General features: G+C 37.9%; 1 protein-coding gene across 4 annotated transcripts in view; it reads left to right on the plus strand.

The window, feature by feature from the left end:
* The window catches only part of MTHFD1L (methylenetetrahydrofolate dehydrogenase (NADP+ dependent) 1 like), a 147,219-nt gene that overhangs the window by 99,997 nt on the left and 32,799 nt on the right, over positions 1-14,423 (plus strand). The window lies entirely within an intron of this gene.

Raw genomic sequence — 14,423 nt, forward strand, 5'->3', positions numbered from 1 at the left:
CCCTTTGACCCAGCTTGACAGGGAAGTGCATTTCCTGTTTGCCACTAAAAATAACATGTAGAATCAGGTGAGTTCTTGTTTTTGAATAATAATCTTATCCTCAAACTTATTGTAGCTCCAGGTTGATAGCAAAAGAGAATTAGGAAAATGTAATATCGTGTAAGAGCTTCAACTATATGGTCTGAGAGAATGGTTCTTGCTGTTGTTTCTGTTTCTGTTGTTTTTCCGTTAGTCTGGTATACTTATGCACCCTAATGCTGCATAAAAAGGAATTTACATGTCCTTTGCCTTTTCTTATTCAAATTACAGCCCATAAATAACTAATTTGATGATTTTATTCTAAATATTAAATCATTTCATTTGTCATTACAAACCACTGTAATATATTTAGATGAAAGGAATGGTGTTGGGGAACAGTGTACGATTAAAATGATTGCTTTTCAGCTAATGAGCCTGATCTGTTTGCAGTCCTTGTGAATATCACTACTGGTTCTGTAAAACTAAGTTATGGTGGGAAGGGGTAGCTTTGTAAATGCAGAAGTAGTAGCACACTCTTTTCCTTTTTTAGAAATTTAAACGATGAGGGGCTTGATGGCAGCAGGCTAAAAGGAGGCAATTGTCATCCTTTCTACCTACATGTCCTTAAAAGTACAGACTCAGATTAGGAAGCTCCTGATACTTTTTTCTCTAACAGGGCTTGTCGAAATAGCTGAGAAGTTAGTTAGGTCATGCCTTTTGCCAATCAGCACATCTTAATCCAAACAGCAGTTAAACTGCATCTGACATCTCATAGCTAGAGTTATTGCTAATATGTAGCTGATTCATGGGATGGTGTTAGAGGAGGGATGCAAAAGCCATTGCATTTCCGGAAAGAGTACTCTCCCAATGTTATCTCATCTTCCCAGAGCATGGCCTGATTTCCTTGTGTAGCAGTATGCTTAGGAAAGGTTGAAAGTTTCTAATCTATTGTTTTGAATTCCCTCTGAAACAATCAAGTGTTTGAAACAAGGAAGGAAGTACTTTCTGACCAGGAGGGTTCCTGGAGTTCAGGAAACTGTGTCACTTTAACTCACTGGACTTGGGGATATGCTTTCCTTCTGCATCACCACGTTATGCGCATCTACCAGAAACAAAGTGCAGCTGTGTATTTGAATTGAGTAAGACCAAATTCCAATTACTGGTGACAGGACAAAATTTGTCAGAACTTCTAGTATCTCTCCTTCATGTCCTGGATTCAAGTTTGCACTGTAAGTTGTGTGACATGAAGTTGTGAGAAGGAGTGCATGTGAAAAATGGACAGCAACTAATTCAAAACCATGAAGAAGCTATTCTGTAGGATGTCAGAGTGAAATGTTCTTGGGTTGAGCTTTCTGAATGAGCCACACTCTGCATGCTTCACTGTGAACTAGCTGCAGTTCAGTGTCATAAATCCATAGAAACTGTCTGTAGGAGCACTATACACCAAACAAGTTAAAAGATTACCTCTCATTTTCTGTTTCCTTCTAGAACAAAAAAAAAGGGTTCTTATGAAGGACTTTTTATATATGGGATTTCTTACTGGAGGAGATTGTAAAACATATATCCAAGTTAGTTAGCCTGACTTGGGCAAGAGGCAGTATTAGCCATGGAACTTCTGCCATATCCTGCACTGGGTAGGCAGTATACTCTGTGTTAAGTGTTCCAAGAGAGTTTGGAGGGAGAGGTACTGTGTGAACATAAGATCCCCAAGAGCTAAAAATGTGAATAGATAGACATTGATCATTGGCTGTTTGGAAAATATTGCTAATGTTCAGGAATGTTCCAAGAACACTTCTTGGAACTACCACACTTGCTACAAATCAGGATGAATGAATGAATTAATATGAATGTGTTCCTAACATCCTTACCATTCAATTCCTTCTTTAGAATTAAATTTATGACAAGAGGTCCAACTTGCTAACTTTCAGAATTGAGAGTTGTGATCATCATGAAACAAACTCTGGTAATATAATTGTACTACTTTCGAGATCACTTTTCTAATTTGCCACTTCAGATTTTTGTGTGCATTGTTGTCAGCAACTAAGTCTTAGGGTTAGTGTTGCTTTTTAAGTCGTGCAAGAAGGAATATTTTTGATGTCAGATTTCAAAACTGAGAGCCTTCCTTTGACAATTCTCTTACTAATAAAGCTATCTGAAAATGTCAGCAAGAACAAAGCAAATATAAAAGGGCATGTCCTGAAGGCTTAAAGTGGCTCTAAGTCAGATGCTATGAGTAGAGGGATTACAGATATCCTGGTGACAGCATATGGTGAAAGCATCCAGTCATGATGGTGGATTAGATTTCTTTGTATAGGAAAAAAAGAAGGAGAAGCATACATTTTTTTCCTTTGATTACTTGCTAGCTAATTGTATTAATGGAAGCAGTCCTTAATTACCTAAGCTGCTTAGAACCTTCTTACTGCTAAGACCTTTCTGATGGCAGAAAAAATGCTATTTTTCATTAAAGTTGTAGTGATAATTCTGATGCTAATTAAATGTCAAACTCCATTCTCAAAGCGTAATTGTACTGGATGAGCTTCTCACACTCTAACCTAGCGGAATTTATCAGTAAAGCAGGTTGTTAGAATTTTGCTCCTATTTATTTGGGAAGAGCATTACAAATGCGAGAGATAAATAGTGCTGAAAGATAATAAGCTATCTACAGTAACTAACATTTGTAGTTTAACCTTGTCACTAGCACATGTAGAGTAATGAGATTTGTATTTACCCCAGCACTCATAGGCAGTGATTTTATTTTTTCAAAACTAGATATTTAACATGTTGTCTTCATATTCTCTAAGCAATATTTGGTTTGTGTTATGGTTGGCTCCGGTTCTCTTACAGCATGGAAGTCTTTCCAGGAAAAATGAGCTGAGCCTTATCGGAGGAAATCAGCAGTGAAACAAGAGGTGTATTTAATTAACACTGGCACAGCTTTTATCCAAGTTCTCTGCGGCCATGACCCAGAGGGCTACATCACTCTCACAGGTGGACTGTTGATATCATTGCTTGGCTTAACAGAGTGATGGCAGGAAAGCTGCTGGAGTATATGTAGGAAACCAGTGAGGTCATTCACTAGCAATGCTTGGGTGGAGAAATATTAGATTTTTGTAATATGTGTGTTTCTCTCCACCCCCACCCAAAAAGCCATAGCAATTTGGTGCTTTCACATTCAGCCATACTTCTATTGTTCTCTTTGATGTGAGTTGCAAGAATGCAGGAAGGTCTTGGAAGTAAAACCTGTTGTCTTTTGCCTATGTGAAGTGATGCTACAAAATCACTTGTGCACGTAATGAATCTGTGTTTAAATCACAGTGAGATTTTTAAATATGTACTATGCTTTTCCAGCTGTGCACTTTCAGTTTAATAGGTTAAAATTACAGGCCACTTCTCTTTGAAAATATGTGGAGCTTTTCGGAGCTTCCAAATTCTCACAGTGAACTGACATCCTTCATATATCAACATATCTGAAGGTCAGTCTATTACAGAAGTACTTTTCTCCCCATACAGAAAGAAGTTCAAGTCTCTGGAACTAGTGCTAGAACTATATCCTCTGGGAAGGAACTCTTGGGGTGACCCAGTCTAGTTTGAAATCAGTGTATGGGCGCAATAAAGCCCTGATTCACTTGTGACTGAGAGCATGGACTGTCCTGCCAAAATATTACCTGAATATTGTAAGAGGGAAATATAAATTGAATATAAATATTTTTATGAATACTTTCAGAAGGAAAATGTTGTTGCCTATTGAATGAATTTCTTCTTTCTTGGTTGTTAAGAGCTTAAAAAGTTTTGAGAGTTTCTATTGAACATAAGATGGAGTCCAGGCTATCTGAAGTGAAATTGCAATTTCCAGTGCTGCATGAGGCCCAGGTTGTCTCCAAACTGTCATTTTGCCACTTCTCTCAGGTGCTTTCATGGGACAGATGAATAGTTATTGGTGGATTGTCCAAATCATCCTGATGATCTTTGTAACACAGGGTGATGTTTCAAAAACAAAAATGATGTTGAGATTTATATTTGTCTTGTAAAGCATTTAGCTTACAATTCAATTTTATATTGTTTACAAAGGAGTAATGCTCTGCTAGGTATTCTGATCTCTCTCAGTCCAAAAAATGTCCCTGGTGATGTGGCATTTGGCACTTGCCTTTGGTATTGTATGGTTGCTGTGTTGTAGCAGTGCTCATAACAGCTGATTATAAAAACTAGGTGTTCACAGTCTCTGCAGGCTGGTTTTGAGATAATTGCAATAAGTGTATAAGCAGTAAGAAAAAAAGGAAAGCCATGAAGTTAAACTCACATAGGAAAGTAGTTAAAATTGTTTAGTTCGAAATTGAAAAATGGTAGCAGGAAAAGAAAAGCCCATACTATCTGCTGTTAGATGATGTGCCTTCATATTTCACGGGATCAACTAGGTTGGAAAAGACCTCTGAGATCATCAAGTCCAACCTGTGACCTAACACCACCATGTCAGCTAGACCATGGCACTAAGTGCCACTTCTAGTCTTTCCTTAAACACCTCCAAGGACTGTGACTCCACCACCTCCCTGGGCAGCCCATTACAATGTCCAATCCTTCTTTCTGTGAAGAAATTCTTCCTAATGTCCAACTTGAACCTCCCCTGGTGCAGCTTAAGATTGTGTCCTCTTGTCCTATTGCTAGGGGAGGAGAAGAGACAAATCCCCACCTGGCTACAATCTCCTTTCAGGTAGTTTATTAAATTTTTTACTACAGTAGGTGTAATCCTTCTCGGGAAGGAAGAAGAGAGGTTTTCTGAAGTACACAGGGTGCATTGTTCCTGTACAATGACTGGGTATGTACATATGAAAATGATGAATGATGCTACACTTGGTGGAAGGCTGATAAATTATTCAGGGTAGGGTTGATGGGCCTGTGGTGACCTCAGCACATCAATGGCTGGAAGTGAACATGAGGACAGTCAACTTCAGTTTGTTGTGTTTAAAAGCTAAAGGCTGAGAGATGGTGAGTGTAATAACAGGAAATCCACTTGTGGTCCTTTGTGGATTGCATGATGTGGTTGCGATGGTATTTGATTGGCCAGAGAGGGTCTCTGTAGATGAGGCAAAAATAGCTCTAAGTGAATGATTTAGCTGAAGAGATGAGGATAAAGTTGTAGATTATAATGGAAAGTGGTATGTGGCAGCCTTTGAAAATGTCCCAAGCATGTGGACTATGAGGCAGTTAAGGATGGCCTGCTGAGAAGATGGGAATAGAAGACTGAGGGAAGGATTGGAAAGATGAGATTGGCTAGAAAGGAAAAGAAGTTAAACTGAAAGTTATACCAATGGGAGGAGATACCTGTGAAATTATTTGAAGACACATCCAAAATGTACGTGGAGAACTGGAAGAGGGCACTGAAGTAAAAGCCATGAAGGTAAAAGAGATTTGAAGATGTTCCAAAAGCATTAGTTAAAACAATGACCTCAAATCTGGCCAGGAAGAAGTTGTGGGTGTAATGGACGTAGTTACACAAGAGCAGAACATGCCTTGCTGATGACTAAGGATTTTTTTAAATTGAAGAGAAAAAGAGTAGAGTTCAGCTGGCTTGAAAATATTATTATCTTTTTTGTAACTTTTGAAAGTGCATAGAAAAGAATGTATTTAAACCACAGTCAGAAATTTCCATGTGGTCTGTGCATTTGCTGTTTACTTTATGTATTTTAAGCTGATGTGGATAAGCCAGTGCTTGTTGGAAATACAGAGTAAATATACTTTGCTTCAGATCACTGTACCTCCCATAGCTGTGATGCAGACATATGGTAAAATGCCCTCTTACAACCTGAAACAACACCCAGGAAAAAAAAAAAAAAAAAAACAACAAAAAACCACAAACCAAAAAGCAGCCTCTCTTCTTCCTCTGACGTTTAGAAATATCTTGGCAGATAATGGAGGCAAGGCACTTTAACTTAGAGTCTGTATAGTTCATGCAATCTCTCCTGACTGCTGTTTGCTAGTAAACATTATTTAACCAACATCATAATAATGTACCATATATTGCCTTTTCTGAATGAAAGACCAAGTCCCATTGCTGGCCGTGTCAGCAAAATTAATTTACAGCTTATTACTGCTTTCTTCAACCTAACCTTACATTCCTTTAAGGGCCAGCACTTGTAAAGAGCTGAATTAATGGCTTTGCTCTCTTCTCTATTGAGAAGAAAAAAGAAGTTTTAGAGTTGTGCGTGTTATTTCAGCAAACTGAATAGCTGAAAGAAAAGTTGTTTTGGGACAGGATGAAATCATTAGACTTCATATCACAGAAGAAAATAGACCCTGTGGTTTGGTAAGCTATTTAATGTTTAGATTAGATGAGATTTTTTCTTAATACCACCTCCATTATAAGCAATTTCAGTATTTCTACTCTTGTAGAATTATTCCTTTGTATCCAGGGTGTCCATGTTATTTTCCCCTCTTACCATATTTTAAGCCTTGTCAGAGAAGACTTTTTTTTCTATGCAAATGTTTAAACTTGGCTCTAAACAAAATTAACTTTTTAGTGACAAAAGTGTACCTAGTGTATTTCTTGTATCAGTCAGGTTTCCTGGGTATAAAAAAAATATTTATTTTAAAGACATCTATAGAAATGTAACATTATATTCAAGCTTTCAGACGTGTCACTGTTAACTTAAAATAGTTTATCTAAATAGATCCCTTGAAACAAATGCTTGTTTACAAGTACAAAAAGTGACTTTCAAGTTTCACTTTAGTCAGGAAAAGTATCAGGCTGATACCCTAAAAACACATTTTGATAGCCTCTCACCCCTTGTGGGAATTTTCCCTACCCTCCTTTGCTTTGCATGTAAAAGGGCAGAGGACATGGTTAACCATGCTTCCTCCATGGAAGGGATGGTGGGTTAGAGCTGCTGCAAAGGAATTTCTGAGACTGGTATGCCTAGATCACAAGTGCTTGAGCACATGTTTTCAGTTAAGATTAGCTGACTTGACACATCAGCTCAGGCAGTATGGATTCATTGATCAAGGGTAGTGCCTGGCTAGTGCGGACAAGTTTAAGCGATGTTGGAACAAAGATAACTCATTATGCTCTGAAACAGTTTTCTCCAGTGTAGTTGTTAATGTCTTGCCCTCATCAGACCTGAGAAGTTGTATGTAATGAACTCAGTGCAGCTGTCTTAGGCTTGCAGATGCTGTTAGTTGTAGGGAAATAAAATGAGAATCACCTGTAGCGTGCGTATAGCCAAAGGGGGAACCTCTCTGAAAGCATCCTGTGCTCAAGGCTCTAGAGGGTCTGGGAGTCATTAAGATCATTGCTGTCTGCTCCAGTGATACCTAACTGTGATCATAACTGGCTTGTGTATGTCTGTTTCATTCCCTTGCCTCTGATTTACAGTCCATGATCCCAGATGAAAACAGATATGGCTACATCAGTTAAGAAAGGAAAAACTCAAGAGACTGATATTCCATATGAAGAGCAGGGCTCTTTGAATGATGTACATTAGCCTATTTGCATGGGGCTTACTATTAACAAAGATGTATCAGTTAAAAGTGGGAAGTGCAATTTGGATAGAAGCCAGCACCAGTTTTGAACTGCCCTTAGATTTTAGGCATGATTTCAGACAAGAAATAAGGACATTACAGTGGAAATGTAGGCTTGTGCAAGTTTGAGCAGTTAGTGAATGTCTTGCTGGCTGTTCTCCAGGGCACAGAGGGAAGTGGGTGGGTGAATTATGGACTTTATGGTGCAGCAGTGCTGCCTGCCCACCTGGATTCTAGCCTATAGCTCTGACTGTGCTGGTTAGCACTCCTGTTGTGTGTCCAGAGCAAATAAATGGGTTTGGTTAAGAGCTCATTCAGCTCATTCGGCCTGTGTGGACTTTCATCAAATGCAAAGAGCTCCAAAATCAGTTTACGGATTGTCTTGAAACAGTTTTAATAGTTCATGTTTTGATTATGCTGTCTGTACAGAAGATGTACAGATTTGAGCACTAGAGAGGGCAGCTAGGTATTTACTTCCCTCATTCATGGTATTTTGGATGATTTGCTGTATGAAGAGGCTGATGCCGACAGACGCAGGGATCAGTGAATCGGATGGCTTTGTGGCTGGGTGGGTATCACTACTGCCTGTCATGGTTCAGCTTAGTAGCAGCAGCCATTCTTTGTCACTTCCAGTTTTCTGCCGTTCCTCTATATAGTGATGAAATGAAATTATGTTTCATGCTCCCTATTTTTGTTTGTTCAGCCTGATAACCTTCTTCAGTTGAAGAAATTGCAGTTTCTGCAAAGGTTCCATGTGGCTCAAATGCAAAATTTAGAGATTCAGCCATTCGCTAAGAAAGCAATAGTTACGTTTTTAAAACTCTTGTCTATATGCAATTTTTTGACACGTTATCTAATGCTCACTTAACGAAAAAAGCATTGTCCCTTCAACAATCTTACAGATGCATTTTTCAAATGCTGATTTGCAGATTTTAAAAGCATTGATTCCTTTGTAAGCAGCAAAATAACTTTACAGTTTGGATCGAATAACTGAAATTTTCCAGACTGTCCAGTAAGACAAACTATCTAGCAGATGTAGATAACTGTGTATCTGAGTTTGGCAACTTACTGTTATTGCAACTCTAAAAATGATTTAAGGCTAATAGCAGAAACCTAACTGGAGGCTGCAAGTCTGTGACTAAACAGTTTTATTGAGTTCTGGATAAATAAGGTGAACTTGCTTTCTTTCATTAAATTGGGAAATATAGAATGAATAGTGTGCTAATTAACATTGAAGAGGAACAAATATTTGTGCCTTCTGGTCAAAGGATTATCCTTGTTAAAACAGGAAATGGACTTTGATTTCCTTTTTTTAAGTATTTTCTTCATAAACTTTGCATGAAAATGTGAGGTTAGAAATAGGTTATATTTTACATAGTAAAATACATGTCTTAGTTAACAAACAGCTTTTATAAGGAAGGAAGGGCATTTTCCAAATTGTTTTATATTGAAATAAATGCATCCTGCTTTTATTATGGAGAAAATAGCATTTGTTGAGAAATTTGAAACTGAGCTTCTCTAATTTATTACATTGTGGCATGGACTTTATAGAAGCTATAATACTTTTAAGTGCTATCACTTTGTATTAGTAATTTGTTAGATAAAAAAAGTTTTGACTTTTTTTTTTAAATAAGGAGTCCAGAGATACAAACAGTAAGGTCCTCCTGAAAAATCTGGGACAGGACCACAAATAAATTCATGTTTTACTGGCCTGCAAAATCATGAGATGTTTATGTCTAAGAATGTGAAGAATCAGCATGGGGTATTTCAATTGTAGTAGGATGACCTACATTCTGTGGACAATACTAAAAGATAAAGTTATACTGCTACTCCTTCTCTACTCCACCCACCCAAAAATCTGAAAGTATTTCCTGAGATACTCCTTTTGTCCTTATTTAAAAAAAAAAAAGGTACAGTGTCTCAGTTTGAAGAGATTGGAATGTTTGCTAAAGAGGATGAGTTATGAGACAGACCATACGAGTAGTTGCTGAGGTCACACAGATTTGTTCAGTGTGGAGGAGACTGAGGGAAGACCTCTTCACAGTCTACAACTTCTTCACAAATTGAAGCAGAATGGCAGACACTGATCTCTGTTGTGACCAGTGACAAGACCTGAGGGAATGGCCTGAAGCTGTCAGGATAGTATTCCCAATAAAGCACACTGGATAGTGGTGCAGCCTGGAACAACTGCAAAAGATCTGAGATGTGGCATGAGATAGGTGCAAACTCTTAGAGCAAAGTTTGGCTTCTTTGAAACATTTTAAACTCTTATCTCTGTAACTATCCAGGGGGTAGTAATCCTGTGGCTGCTATACCAGTGCTTGATACTTTACAGGTTAGTGCCTGGCAACTGGACATTCAGCTTTTTCTTGAAGTGATATAAAAATGCCTGATATAAATGGAACATTCTCTTTAACTGGTTTCACATTTTTAATAATCTTTTTTTAATACCATGTCAAAGTTTGGAGCTAGTTGTAGGCTAAGCAGTTTCTCTCTAGGGACTCTGGATTTTCTGAAGATAAAATTCCATAATTGCATGATATTTTAGACTGGAGTGCCTGACCACAGCATCTTTCTTTAATAACCATGTTTCTTTAGACAACTTAAGGAACTGGGCTTTGCGTTTAATAAGAAAATGTAGTGACATGAAGAAGTTCAGAATGAGCTATTCAGTCATATAGGAATGTTGCAATTGGAAAAAATAAACTTTAGAAATGTTAAACTTCTACATAAGCTGTCCTACTTAAAGCTTAGCAATGCTCTGAAGACTTTGAGTCTAAACTTAACTTCAGAGTACATACTTTCAGGAAAAGTAGTGATAATGGGGTAATCGGGTCATGGTTTCCTTTTCTGGACAGCCACTCGGGCTATTTTTCAATGTCACTTTTAAGGCTTTTACTTCACTTTTTTTTAATTGGGCACTACATATCTCTATCTCTGGTTTTATAATCAAAAGCATTCTCTGAAGAAACATTGGGTACCTGTCAATGAGAAACCAGAACTGTTGCAGATGAAGGGACTGTATCTAGCAATACCTATTACTGAGGTGGCAAACCTTTTTTTATGTAGTCAGGCACCTAGGAGGCTGACACCCTGCAATACTGAATATTGGGTGGGTCTTGAGGTAGCCTTCTGGTTTCAGTGTTGCAATCAAATAAACATAGCATGAATGAAAGCAGGAGAGGAATGTGGATAATGTGTTTGCCTTTTAGTAAATCATCGGTAAACTCTTGTGCTGAGACAATCTGTTTTTGTTACTTGCTCCCTCAACAGAACCAACCAGTAGACTGAGGCCAGAAAGACTATGACAATTTGTAACCTATAGAAACCTGTTGTACTCTTTCTAGTCATTTTTAAGATTCATTTAGGTAAATAAAATTAAATCTCCTGACTTCATTTTACTCTTCATTTATCTTTTTCACAAAACAGCATGAAATTCAACACCACTTACAGTTCATGCTTGGCTCCTTGATCCTTATTTTCAGTCTGCTGTGAGGAGCAAGAGTGCTGCTGGAGAGGTGTCCTTGGGGACAACCGAGGTTGTTGTACTCAAACTGTAACTTAAAAGTTGTTTCACAGAAGGACAATGTCGAATCTCAGTGGTGTTCATTTGTATTATGGTTTTTTTCTTTTAGGCACATCACAGTGTGACAAATGCACCCCCAAAAGGGCAAAAAAGAACTAGTAAACATCATATAGGTGGTATCACCAAGTTGTTGTCCCCAATTCCATTTGCAACACTTGCCCCTTGTTGCTCAGAAGTTACTGCATTTGCACAGCTCTCGAAAACTGCCAGTGCTCAGAAATTAAATACTAACCTGGGAGTTTGTCAGAAAAGCTGTACAACAAAAGCTGTGACTTTTACCTTTCTTTGATCCATGAAATAACCCAAAATACAGGGATCTATGGTATTTTGCTGGGGGGGGGGGGAAAGCTGGTGGAGTTGCATATCTGACATGTAGTACTGTTCGTATTATGAGATTCTAAATGCCTGGTTTCCCTGCTCACAGAGGAGTTCCCCTGTGAGCATCTCCAGGCTTCATTCAGCCAGTGGTTGTTAAAAAGGCTGTTCCACAGATTTTTCTCACTGTCTGACTTACAGGTTTGGCCCAGATTCAGTCTCAGGTTTCTGACAGTGTTAACTACTATACAGAATATGTGCCTGTTTGAAAGGATTTTCGTAGTGCTCCTGCTCTTCTATCTCTTTACTCTTTTCACAGAATCAGTTAGGTTGGAAAATACCTGAAAGTGTTGAAAGTGTTTTAAGGATTTCTGTGTATTTATGTTAAAAAGGCAGTTGGTGGAACCCATCAGTTTATATGTTTGACTTAATTCATAGTGTTATTAGTGAAGGTAGAGCGTAATGAATGGAGCATCATTATATGAGGTAAGAAGAATTTCCTTGTAAGTACAGAGAAAGTTAAATTGTGAGAATTAATTCATTGATAAAAGAATGCATTTAGTTTGATCATCAGGTGTTCGTGGAAAATTTCTCTATAACGGAACAGGAGAGATTTCTGTTGACTGTCGAGTATTAAGATTCATCATTCTGTTGTTTATCCACATTTTGTTTGGATTGTGAACTGCATTGAAAATACGTGCATTTTTTTACGTATTGCACTAAACCACGCCTTTGTTGTATTCAATTTTACTACATTTCATTGCAGCAAATTGATATGATTCCATAGATGACCATCATATCTTCATGATAATGGTCAAAAGCCTAACCTTTTTCCTCTCTCTTTTTTCGTTCTCCTTTTTTTTCCTCCTCTTTTTTTTTTTTCTTTTTTCCTCCTTGGAGCTTTTTTGGCAAGTGGAGACCATTCTTATTTTGACACATTTGATATAAAGTATAGAATGTGTCCAGTTCGGGAAGCAGAAAAGCTAGTGGAGGAAAAAGAAATTCCATCATTTTCTTACAGAAATGAAGGGTATTGTTTCTGGTCCTTGAAAAAGAAATAGTTTTTGATTTCAGCTCAGGATACACATGAGAATAAACTGCAATTAAAGGGCCTTTTTTAAAGGGAGAGAATTTTGCTATGTTGTGGGCACCATAAAACTTAACATTTTATGGATTAAAAAAAAAAACAAACCTGTTTACGGCATATATTAAACACAGAATGTGTAATTTACAACCAAGCCAAGAGGAGGTTGTATATTAAAAAAAAAACCAATAACCACATACATGCTGTTATGGGGATCAGTCCTGGACTAAAAGGCATATGTATCCAAATGCGGGATTTTTCTGTGTGGTCAACATTTCAAAATGAGCGTGTCATTGAATGGTCTTGAGTTCATCCAAACTATGTAGGTGTTTCCATGTGCTGCAACACCTGTGCAGAAAAGAAGGAGTATGCATAGCCCTAAAATGTGTGTTGCTACCTCCTTTCCTCTGCCTGTGCAATTGTAAAGGGGAGATTTGCTGGTGTAAAGGGGAGATTTGCTGGCCTCATCTCTGTGTCACTCAAACCCGCATTTTACTTCTTGACTATGAAGTGTTACATCCCTTTGCATTAGTGTCACTATGTCTTGTTCTTCCAGGCTTGCCAAAAAGAATAGAGGGTGGGGAGGGAGGTCAATTAGAGGACTCCTGGCTTCTTTCAGGGCCAAGTGAGCCAGGGAATGTACTGAATGAAAGGTGTGTTCTTAATGCTACTTGCTTGAGCAGTAAGCAGCTCTTACAACCTAAATTTAATCTCAAAAAGCCCTGAACTTTCTGTGATATTCAGCTCTCTGCTCTGGCCCTCTTTCCCATCTTGTGTTACTGCTGGCTCTGTATTAATTCAGATATAATCTCTGGAAACCATGGTAGTCTGCTGTATTAGGCTCCTGTCAAATGGGATCCTTGGAAAACAAGATTTAGTTCTTGCCACAAAACAAACTTCCACTTTTTAAAATTGTTCAGGTAAATTGTACTTTGCCTTCCAGTAAGGTTTATTCTGTAGTTTTATGAAAACTAACAAAAAGAAAGTGGAAAGGCAATTTATGTGAACCCTCAAGGAGTTTATTATAGGTAAATTCTGAGAAAAAACTGACAAATTAAAGGTAAATTTGAGAAAAGGTCAAGTGCATAAAATGCATTTGCTTTAATTGTAAAATTAATTCAAACCTTCACCTAAAGCCATTTTAACTGAACTGTAAAGGTCTCTCTTGTTTGGGCTAGTGCTGTGAGTGACCTGTTGGTTGTGTTGCATTAGTGTGTCATTTTGTAAGAGGTAAAATTATCTATGGATCACGTTAAATTGAAATGGGAACATTCATTTATAAAGTGAGGAGAAACCACCAGACACTCAGAGGAAGACAATCTGAATTTGTATTCTTTTGGTGTTGTGATTAGATCTACTTTTCTAAACAGATGAGTTAGTGTGTTCATCACTAGTGCAAGTCATAGGGAAGCATTGCCAGATACTTCATATTAGTTTTGTTCTACATATGTAATAAGTCTGATGCAAGTTACTGCAGTGAGAACTTCAGAAAATAGATGTACTGAAGCAATGTTAAAAGCAGGTGCTATAGGAGGGCAGTTTCTTACAAACGATGAACACAATTGCTGGAGCTGTTATAAACCAACAGAAGACCAACAAAACTCAAAGGATTTTTGCAATTTCATGGAAAACAAACCAAGAACTAATTGACTTTTTTGGTGTTTAAAGATAAAATGGGGAGGGGCATGCCTGTTTAACCTGAATGCATCTTGGACCCATCCTTTTCTGCTTTATATATCTTGTGATGAACTTGAGCCCAACTGTGAAAGAAACTGTAGGAGGAATAGACTTAGAGAGGAAACTAGCTGCTGAAATGGTTTTTAAAAATCCGTAGAAATAATGGAAGAAAAGTATTTCCTAAAAAGGGGAAAACAGGGAGATCAGGTGTTTCTGCCTTTTCGTAACCTGTAA

Source organism: Chiroxiphia lanceolata, chromosome 3 (assembly GCF_009829145.1).
Source record: "Chiroxiphia lanceolata isolate bChiLan1 chromosome 3, bChiLan1.pri, whole genome shotgun sequence".
NCBI lineage: Eukaryota > Metazoa > Chordata > Aves > Passeriformes > Pipridae > Chiroxiphia > Chiroxiphia lanceolata.